Raw genomic sequence first — 10,708 nt, 5'->3', positions numbered from 1 at the left:
GGACATTTTTTGAATAAGCATAATTAAAATGTCTCTCTCTAGCCAAGATCAGATAGGTTCACTGGTCATTATAAAGGTTTCCCTATGCTTGAGATGTCTGTCTTCAGTTCAGTTCAGTCACTTAGTCGTGCCTGACTCTTTGCGACCCCATGAACCTCAACACGCCAGGCCTCGCTGTCCATCACCAATTCCCTGAGTCTACTGAAACCCATGTCCATCGAGTCGGTGATGCCATCCAGCCATCTCATCCTTTGTCGTCCCCTTCTCCTCCTACCCTCAATCCTTCCCAGCATCAGGGTCTTTTCCAATGAGTCAACTCTTCGCATGAGGTAGCCAAAGTATTGGAGTTTCAACTTCAACATCAGTCCTTCCAATGAACACCCAGGACTGATCTCCTTTAAGATGGACTGGTTGGATCTCCTTGCAGTCCAAGGGACTCTCAAGAGTCTTCTCCAACACCACAGTTCAAAAGCATCAATTCTGCGGCGCTCAGCTTTCTTCACCGTCCAACTCTCACATCCATACATGACCACTGGAAAAACCATAGCCTTGACTAGACGGACCTTTGTTGACAAAGTAATGTCTCTGCTTTTTAATATATGTCTAGGTTGGTCATAATTTTCCTTCCAAGGAGAAGCGTCTTTTAATTTCATGGCTGCGGTCACCATCAGCAGTGATTTTGGAGCCCAAAAAAATAAAGTATCACACTGTTTCCACTCTTTCCCCATCTATTTCCCATGAAGTGATAGGACCAGATGCCATGATCTTAGTTTTCTGAACTTTGAGCTTTAAGCCAACTTTTTCACTCTCCTCTTTCACTTTGATCAAGAGGCTCTTTAGTTCTTCTTCACTTTCTGCCATAAGGGTGGTGTCATCTACATACCTGAGGTTATTGATACTTCTCCCGGCAATCTTGATTCCAGCTTGTGCTTCTTCCAGCCCAGCATTTCTCATGATGTACACTGCATATAAGTTAAATAAGCATGGTGACAATATACAGCCTTGACGTACTCCTTTTCCTATTTGGAACCAGTCTGTTGTTCCATGTCCAGTTCTAACTGTTGCTTCCTGACCTGCATACAGGTTTCTCAAGAGGCAGGTCAGGTGATTTGGTATTCCCATCTCTTTGAGAATTTTCCACAGTTTATTGTGATCCACACAGTCAAACGCTTTGGCATAGGCAATAAAACAGAAATAGATGTTTTTCTGGTACTCTCTTGCTTTTTCGATGATCCACCAGATGTTGGCAATTTGATCTCTGGTTCCTCTGCCTTTTCTAAAACCGGCTTAAACATCTGGAAGTTCATGGTTCACGTATTACTGAAGCCTGGATTGGAGAATTTTGAGCATTACTTTACTAGCATGTGAGATGAGTGCAGCCGTGTGGTAGTTTGAGCATTCTTTGGCATTGCTTTTCTTTGAGATTGGAATGAAAACTGACCTTTTCCAGCCCTGTGGCCACTGCTGAGTTTTCCAAATTTGTTGGCATATGGAGTGCAGCACTTTCACAGCATCATATGTTAGGATTTGAAATAGCTCAACTGGAATTCCATCAACTCCGCTAGCTTTGTTCATCATAATGCTTCCTAAGGCCCAGTTGACTTTTCATTCCAGGATCTGGCTCTAGGTGAGTGATCACACCATCGTGGTTATCTGGGTCATCAAGATCTTTTCTGTATAGTTCTTCCATGTATTTTTGCCACCACTTCTTAGTATCTTCTGCTTCTGTTAGGTCCATACCATTTTCTCCTTTATTGTGCCCATCGTTGCATGAAATATTCCCTTGGTATCTCTAATTTTCTTGAAGAGATCTCTAGTCTTTCCCGTTATTTTATTTCCTCTATTTCTTTGCACTGATCTTGGAGGAAGGCTTTCTTATCTCTCGTTGCTATTCTTCGAAACTGCATTGAGATGAGTATATCTTTCCTTTTCTCCTTTCCCTTTAGCTTCTCTTCTTTTCTCAGCTATTTGTAAGGCCTTCTCAGACAACCATTTTGCCTTTTTGCATTTCTTTTTCTTGGGGATGGTGTTGATATATTCAAAGAAATTGAAATCAAGATATCCAAAATATATCTTTATTCCCATGTTTATTGCAGCATTATTCACAATAGTCAAAATACAGAAGCAACCTACGTGTCCATCAATGGATAAATGGTCAAAGAAAATGTAGTATATGTATACAATGGAATATCCCCCCCCATGAGAAATAAGGAAATCCTGTCATTTGTGACTACTTCGATGGACTTTGAAGGTATTTAGCTAAGTCAGAAAAAGGTAAATACTTTATGCTATCACTTCTATGTGGGATCTAAAAAGGCTGAACTCAAGAAAAAGAGAGTAGAATGGTGGTTACCAAGGGCTGTGCTGTGGAGAAATCAGGTAGATGTTGGTCCATGGGTACAAATTTTCCATTAGAAGATGACCTAATGCAAAGCATAGTGATTACTGCCAATGATACCAAATTATATAATTCAAAGTTGCTAAAAGACTAAATCTTAAATGTTCTCACCACACACACAAAAAAAACAACTATAATTATGTGATAGAGGTGGTAAACTAATGCTATGGTGTAGTAAATATATTGCCATAAAAATGTATATGTTATATATTATATGTAAATTATATATCAATCAAAAAGAGAAATGTTTTATATTTCTAGCTGTTCTCAATAGAAAGGTATGTCTGAATTGTCTAATATTACTTTCCTTTTTTAAAAAAATTAAAAAGGAATTTATTTTACATAAAATTTTATCTAATCATAGTCTGAAAACCAGTAATGGGCTCAAAGAATCCAACTGGTAATACTTGAACTGGCCATTTGAGTATCATTTCTCAAGAAAATTACCTTTCTCTGACATTAATGTGTTTACAATAATTTCAAAAAAAAATCTGCAATTCAGTTTGATTTTAATAATTTAATAATTCAATCGTAAAAATTAAATTTTAATAATTTGATTTAATGGTTTAATAACCTTAGTTGTTAAGACTTCCCTATCCCCCCACACACATTTACGAAAACATTCATTGCATCACCTATTTGTTCCCATAGCATATTGTCAGGGACTTTGTACTATAAACTATGAACTCTGTTAGAGCTAGAAACCTTGCCTAGAACGTGGTTAGTACTTGGTAAAAAAGAATAATTTAACTCTCCCATTAATTATGATAAGCTTTTTTGAAGTGTACATGGACAGACTTTTTTCCAAAAAACTTTTTTTAACTCAATTACAAATGGAAAAAAATCTTGAAATTCCATGAATTTCATAATGAATGGCTAATTTCATGTGAAATTCATTATCAGTGTGTGCTTTATATAAATAATATAGACTTAATGAGTCCATAAGAAATAGCACTTCTATCTCTCACCTCTTAGTTAATTTTCTTCTCTATAGCAGCCTTAATAATTTCAAGGTTACAGTAGTTGCCTGTTGAATATTTGGATGAGGCAATGAATTAATTAAAAACAACTGTTGCTCTCAAAGTTGTTTACCAACAGAGCAGAAGAGCAGAAGGGAATACAGGCATCGATATCAAGACAATTACATTCCAGGGCCTAATTTGAAACAAAATTTAAGTAAGTTTCAGTTTTTGCATTTATATTAAGTGGAATGAAATGTGGTGTTGTTCTTCAGTTGTTAAGTCGTGTCTGATTCTTTGCAAGCCCATGGACTGCAGCTCACAAGGCTTCCCTGTTCTTCACTATATCCAGGAATTTGCTCAAATTCATGTCCACTGAGTCAGTGATGCCATTCAATCATCTTATCCTTTGCTCCTTTAGCTCCTTCCCTCATTTAACCTTTCCCGGCATCAGGGTCTTTTCCAATGAGTTGGCTCTTCACATCAGCTGGCCAAAGTATTGGAGCTTCAGCTTCAGCATCAGTCCTTCCAATGAATATTCAGGGTTAATTCCTTTAGGATTGACTGGTTTGATCTCCTTGCAGTCCGAGGGACTCTCTAATGCTCAAAATTCTCCAAGCCAGGCTTCAAAAGTATGGAAACCATGAACTGCCAGATGTTCAAGCTGGACTTAGAAAAGCCAGAGGAACCAGGTATCAAATTGCCAACATCTGCTGGATTACCGAAAAAGCAAGAGAGTTCCAGAAAAACATCTATTTCTGCTTTATTGACTATGCCAAAACCTTTGACAATGTGGATCACAAAAAAACTGTGGAAAATTCTTAAAGAGATAGGAAAACCAGACCACCTGACCTGCCTCCTGAGAAACCTGTATGCAGGTCAAGAAGCAACAGTTAGAACTGGACATGGAACAACAGACTGGTTCCAAATAAGAAAAGGAGTACGTCAAGGCTGTATATTGTCACCCTGCTTATTTAACTTGTATGCAAAGTACGTCATGAGAAATGCTGTACTGGATGAAGCACAAGCTGGAATCAAGAATGCCGGGAGAAATATCAATAACCTCAGATATGCAGATGACACCACCTTTATGGCAGAAAGTGAAGAAGAGCTAAAGAGCCTCTTGATGAAAGTGAAAGAGGAGAGTGAATAAGTTGGCTTAAAATTCAATATTCAGAAAACTAAGATCATGGCATCTGGTCCCATCACTTCATGGCAAATAAATGGGGAAACAATGCAAACCATGAAAAACTTTATTTTGTGGGTTCCAAAATCACTGCAGATGGTGACTGCAGCCATGAAATTCAAAGACGCTTGCTCCTTGGAAGAAAAATTATGACCAACCTAGACAACATATTAAAAAGCAGAACATTACTTTGCCAACAAAGTCCATCTAGTCAAAGCTATAGTTTTTCCTGTAGTCATGTATGGATGTGAGAGTTGGACTCTAAAGAAAGCTGAGCACTGAAGAATTGATACTTTTGAACTGTGATGTTGGAAAAGACTGTTTAGAGTCCATTGGACAGCAAAGAGATCCAATCAGTCCACCCTAAAGGAAATCAGTTCTTAATGTTCATTGGAAGGACTGATGCTAAAGCTTAAACTCCTATACTTTGGCCATCTGATGTGAAGAACTGATCTATCTGAAAAGACCCTGATGCTGGGATAGATTGAAGGCAGGAGGAAAAGGGGATGACAGAGGATGAGATGGTTGGATGGCATCACTGACTCAATGGACATGAGTTGGAGTAAGCTCTGGGAGTTGATGATGGACATGGAAGCCTGGCATGCTGCAGTCCATGGAATTGCAAAGAGTCAGACACGACTGAGCAACTGAACTGAACTGAACTAAAGTTTGTCACAGCTTTCCTTCCAAGGAGCAAGCATCTTTCAATTTCATGGCTTCAGTCACCGTCAGTAGTGATTTTGGAGCCCAGGAAAGTAAAAATTTCTCACTATTTCTGCTTTCCTCTTCTATTTGCCATGAAGTGATGGTACCAGATGCCATGATCTTTGTTTTTTTGAATGTTGAGTTTTAAGCCAGCTTTTTCACTTTCCTCTTTGACCTTCATCAAGACCTTCACTTTCTGCCATCAGAGTGGAATCATCTGCATGTCTAAGGCTGTTGATATTTCTCCCAGCAGTATTGATTCCATCTTGTAATTCCTCCAGTCTGGTATTTCATATGATATACTCTGCATATAAGTTCAATAAACAGGGTGATAATATACAGTCTTGTCCTACACCTTCTCCAATTTTGAACAAGTCAATTGTTCCATGTAGGGTCCTAACTATTGCTTCTTGACATGTATATAGGTTTCTCAGGAGACAAATAAGGTGGTCTGATATTCCCATCTGTTTAAGAATTTTCCAGTTTGTTGTGATCCACACAGTCAAAGGCTTTCATATAATCAGTGAAAAGGATATAGATGTGAAATCTAGTACCTGAATAAAAAGAACATTTTTTTAAAATGCCATTTAAGCCTAACATAAGGGAAAATTCTCCAAACACATCCATATTTCTCTAGCTTTTTCTTTTAAATTTCAAAAATAATGATATTATTTTTATAGAAAAGGATAATGATCCAGATTTTTTGTATTGAAAACTTCTACCTTATAGTATCTGAAACACTGTATTTTGGGCATAGGAGATTACTGGAGTGACAAAGTATCTTCAGAGTATTGATGCAAACTCGAATTCTATGATACAAATTAATACATTTATCTCCATTCACAAGGCAAATAAAATTAAAGTACAGGCATTCCCCCATCTTATTGTGCTTTGCTTTATTGTACTTCAGAGATACGCATTTTAATAAAAAGTAAAAGTGTGTGACAACCCTGTGTTGTCAGATGATGGTTAGCATATTTTGGCAATAAACTATTTTTTAATTAAGATAAGTACATTTTTAGACATAATGCTATTGCATACTTACTAGAGTACAGTATAATGAAAACGTAACTTTCCATATGCACTGGAAAATCAAAGTGACTTGCTTTACTGTGATATTTGATTTGTTGCCGTGGTCTAGAACCAAACATGCAGTATCTCCAAGGTATGCCTGCACTAAATTTTATGTTTTCCTTGATATTTAGAGAGGATATTTATGTTCAAAGGAAGTAATTTGAGGAGAATTCAGTAATTTTATTAGTGATGGTGTGAGCAGAATTTAGACAAACTAACAAGGAATTGTGCAATATCCTAGGGATTGCAACAATGAAGAGACTTGCACTTAGTCCTAAAAGGGCAAAAGGGAGCAATTGACTCAAGAACCTGTTTGGAAAGGGATATGGAAAGTGCCACCTTACTTGAGCTATGACCTAAATGATCTTTGGTAAAAGGATACAGCTTCCTGTAGGTTTGATGACAGGAAGAGAACTGGAGGAATAAATATATCAACTTCATTCTCTAACTGTGAACCTCTGCCTATGAAGGCACACTCCATTGGCAAAACCTAATGAGAAGCCAAAGAGTAAGGAAGCTTGTTACTTTGATCTTAACCACAGAACAGGATGAGAGGTAGAAAGGATATCTGGAAAGGAAAGGGAAAATATTGACTGTGCTCCTCCATTGTAATGTATACTCCATAAAGGTAGGAACTGTCTAATTTTTTCACCAATCTAGGTATATCCTCAGCACTTAGATTACTGCGTAGAACAAAGTGAAATTTCAATAAATATTTTAAAATGAATTTGGATAGCCTAGTTAATCCAATTGCATGCAATACTTTAAAAGATCTGGAAAAGGCACCAACTCAAAATACTTCGTTTGATATTCCATTTGCATTAATCAAGGCAAACTAAGATATACTGTAGAAAGGATTCCAAAATGTAAATGATAAAAACAAAACAGTTTTACTTCTTGTTCTTGCTATATGTCCTTCATCTGGTTGTCCCTGCTCTTCACAGTCACTCGGGGACAAAACTGACAGAGAAATCACCAATTTGGAAATTGTCAATCCTACACCAGAGGGAGAAGAGAATGTTGAATTATTGACAATTGAATGATCATTCTAAAAGTGATGTCTCCTCACAACTATTTGACCACAGCTAGGTACATGGCCCCACCCAATCTCTATGGGAGCTGAAAGTGCAATTCTACCATGTACCTGAAAGAATGAAAGCCCAGAAATGACTATCAGAACACAGTCAAAGTAAGGATATATATTCATTGAGTAGATTATGCATGGAAGGTAGTGACAACTAGACCTTAATATATGTCAATAAAACAAATTAAGTTACTAGAAAGGAGAAAAATGTATATCAATGAATTTATTAATGAATGTATTTATTAGGATTGTGTTTAGAGTTATACTGTGAAAGATTGCTTTAGTTCAAATAATATATTTTGCCTTCCTACAAATCAGCATACTGTGAAGTTTTTTATTGAAGATAGACCTCTTAAAAAGATAAGCATTCAACTGATACTTGTGGTATTTACTGAGCACATTCCTTTCATAGATTCATAAAATACAGCATTGAAAATAATTCAAAAAGATTCAGTCTCCTTAACTAAGCAAATGAGGTTTAGAAAAACAAAGGGATTTATTCCAGGAATACACAGTTGGTAGGAAAACCAGGGCTCAATTCTAGGTCTAACTGCCACTCAAGTACGTTTTCTACACCACTACAGCTGCATATTATCTCTTGCCGTAATTACTATTAGAAATATAACACCAATTAATTAACTTGACAGTAATAAGTACTCATGGTTTAGTAATAAAAGGCAATTTTAATCTTCAGTCACTTTAATTATGCAGTTATACATAGCACTAATTTGAATACAGGATATGCATTCAGTAAAGATTTGCTAGTGGTGCTGTTGATTATATATAGAAGGGGAGAATACAACTTAATTTGCTATTCCTTATCCTATCTATCTCTTTTGATAGCAAAAAGAGAAAACTTAAGCAAATATCTAGGCAAAGTTCCCAGAGTTTAAATGATATTGTTCTTCTAATTTTTTAATGGTTTACTCACAAAAAATGAAAGACCAAACAGAGCCTGTGACTTCCACTCAAATGATTAAGTGATAAACTTTAATAGCGCTACTGCTCATGATCATCTGATAATCTAAAGTAAACCATACTAAATAGTCTAATTACAATGAATTCCAGTATTCTGCTATTAAATAATTATGATTGGTTACATCAAATGTTATTGGTACAATTTTATATCCATCAGCTTTATTTAAGTCAGTAGATTTGAAAACAACTTACTAAATTCTACTTTCATAAAAGCTCATTGGCAGGATAAAAATGAGTAATTTTCAGTGGTTTTAAATTTCTGAAACTGTGGCTGAACAGATAATAAATAGCATTATACTTCATTAAAAGTAAAAGCTTAATTTTATTCATCTCTAGAGTGGCTTAAGGCAGAACAGCATAGAACAATAACTGTAAGATGAGTTTTTTTTAAATGCTCATACCTAAATCATTGTTTTCCTGAAGTATAAAATACATCATGATATCAAGATGGTACTTTGAACCCAGTACAATGCCTAGCTTCAGGGTTCATCTCTCTAGAAGATGAAAATTAAAAAAAAAGAGTTCCGGGTCAGGCCCTTCGCCCGCCTCCCTCGGCCTCCACCATGGCGAGCAGCAGTGGCGCTGGGTCGGTGGCAGCGCCAGCGAATCTGAATGTGTCCTATTTGAGATTTCAAGAATTTTGAATACTGGATTAGATATGGAAACTCTGTCTATTTGTGTGCTGCTGTGTGATCAAGGAATTAACCCAGGAGCTTTACCATCAGTTATTAAGGAACTTCGCAAGGCCACAGAAGCCTTAAAGGCTGCTGAAAATACGACAAGCTGACTTTCTGAAGAAATCCTGATGGGCTACGTCAAGCTGTGTAAGAAGATTGGAGATTGCATTGTAGTCAAGAACATACAATGAAATCACTGCATGTAGCAATGTGGAAACATTGTCATTTTTAAAAGAATTATAAAACCATAGCTTTATAAATCAGTGGAAAGTGGCTTACAGAGAAAACTATCAGTTGTGTTTACATCACATCTTTTTCTTTTTTCTTTAACTGCTCTAATGCTTTGGCATTGCTGGATTCATATTTATGTATTCCTAATTTATAGCTCTGATAGGTTTAATTTTCTAAGCAGTCTGTCTATCAGATGTGCATATCTGCTGTGCCTGGGTGAACTATACTGGAACCCATCAGCAGTAATGTTGTAGTTAAGACTTCTTGACATTTCCATTATAAACTTAAATTTTGAATTGTTTATGCAAAATAACTGTGGATTTATGTTGTATTAGGCTGCAAGTTGACAGAATTTCTGCTACCATGTGTGGATTTTTGATTTAGATTCATTATGCATATCAGAATCTTGTTTTTTATAAGAACATGGAAAACGTGTTGTTAATCTGCTCTTTAACAAAGAATATTTCTTTTTTTAAACATAAAGTTTGAGTGGCAGTTAATAGTGTGACCCAGATCATATTAATATTGATTGAAAATTAAAACTTTTAGAAAACTTAGATTTTAAAAGTAGTGACAGTGCTTAGCTTAGTATTTTTTTTTGATGCTTTTATTATTTATTTATTTATTTATTTTTACAAATGTAAAGTGTTTTTATTTTTATTTTTTTTATTTTTATTTTTATTTTTTATAAATTTATTTATTTTAGTTGGGGGCTAATTACTTTACAATATTGTAATAGTTTTTGCCATACATTGACATGAATCAGCCATGGGTTTACATGTGTTCCCCTTCCTGGACCCCCCACCCACCTCCCTCCCCATCCCATCCCTCTGGGTCATCCCATTGCCCCGGCCCTGAGCCCTTGTCTCATGCATCGAACATGGAATGGTGTTCTGTTTCACATATGATAATATACATGTTTCAATGCTATTCTCCCAGAATGTCCCACCCTCACCTTCTCCCTCTTAGCTTAGTATTATTTGTCATTTGATTCATTTAAATTTAGGGAAGATATTAATTGAAAATGTTTATCTAAGTTCTTAATTCATAATGAAATAATTCCAACATGAACAATATTTTTACTTTTGTTAAATAAAAATAATTTGAGTGCTTACTTAATAAAATACCTTGAGTGGTTATCTAGTAAATCACCAAACAGGTGGTGACATTCAGTTAATAATGTTACTATTTTCTGAAGGAATAAAGATTTCCAGTCATTAAACAAAAACTAAATAATCACGTTTTCTGCATCAGGAATTCTGAATATGCCTTTCTAAGATCATTTTGGTGTGTCATTATTTTTACCCTGTAAGTTTTGACTAATTGAAGTGATGGTTCAAAATAAAGTTTAGAAAACTTAGGATAATATAATTTCTGTTCCTCTGACAGAATCTCCATGAACTATTTTTTCCCAAG

At 35.9% G+C, this 10,708-nt stretch overlaps 1 pseudogene; it reads left to right on the top strand.

The window, feature by feature from the left end:
* Positions 1 to 8,947: 8,947 nt before the first annotated feature.
* On the top strand, positions 8,948 to 9,171 carry LOC145535890 (mitotic-spindle organizing protein 1 pseudogene; annotated as a pseudogene).
* The last annotated feature ends 1,537 nt before the right edge of the window (positions 9,172 to 10,708 follow it).

This window comes from Giraffa tippelskirchi, chromosome X (assembly GCF_054371585.1).
Source record: "Giraffa tippelskirchi isolate mGirTip1 chromosome X, T2T-mGirTip1v1.2.pri, whole genome shotgun sequence".
Taxonomy (NCBI): domain Eukaryota; kingdom Metazoa; phylum Chordata; class Mammalia; order Artiodactyla; family Giraffidae; genus Giraffa; species Giraffa tippelskirchi.
The sequence above is the reverse complement of the archived record's forward strand: the minus strand, read 5'-3'. Positions and strand labels throughout refer to the sequence as shown.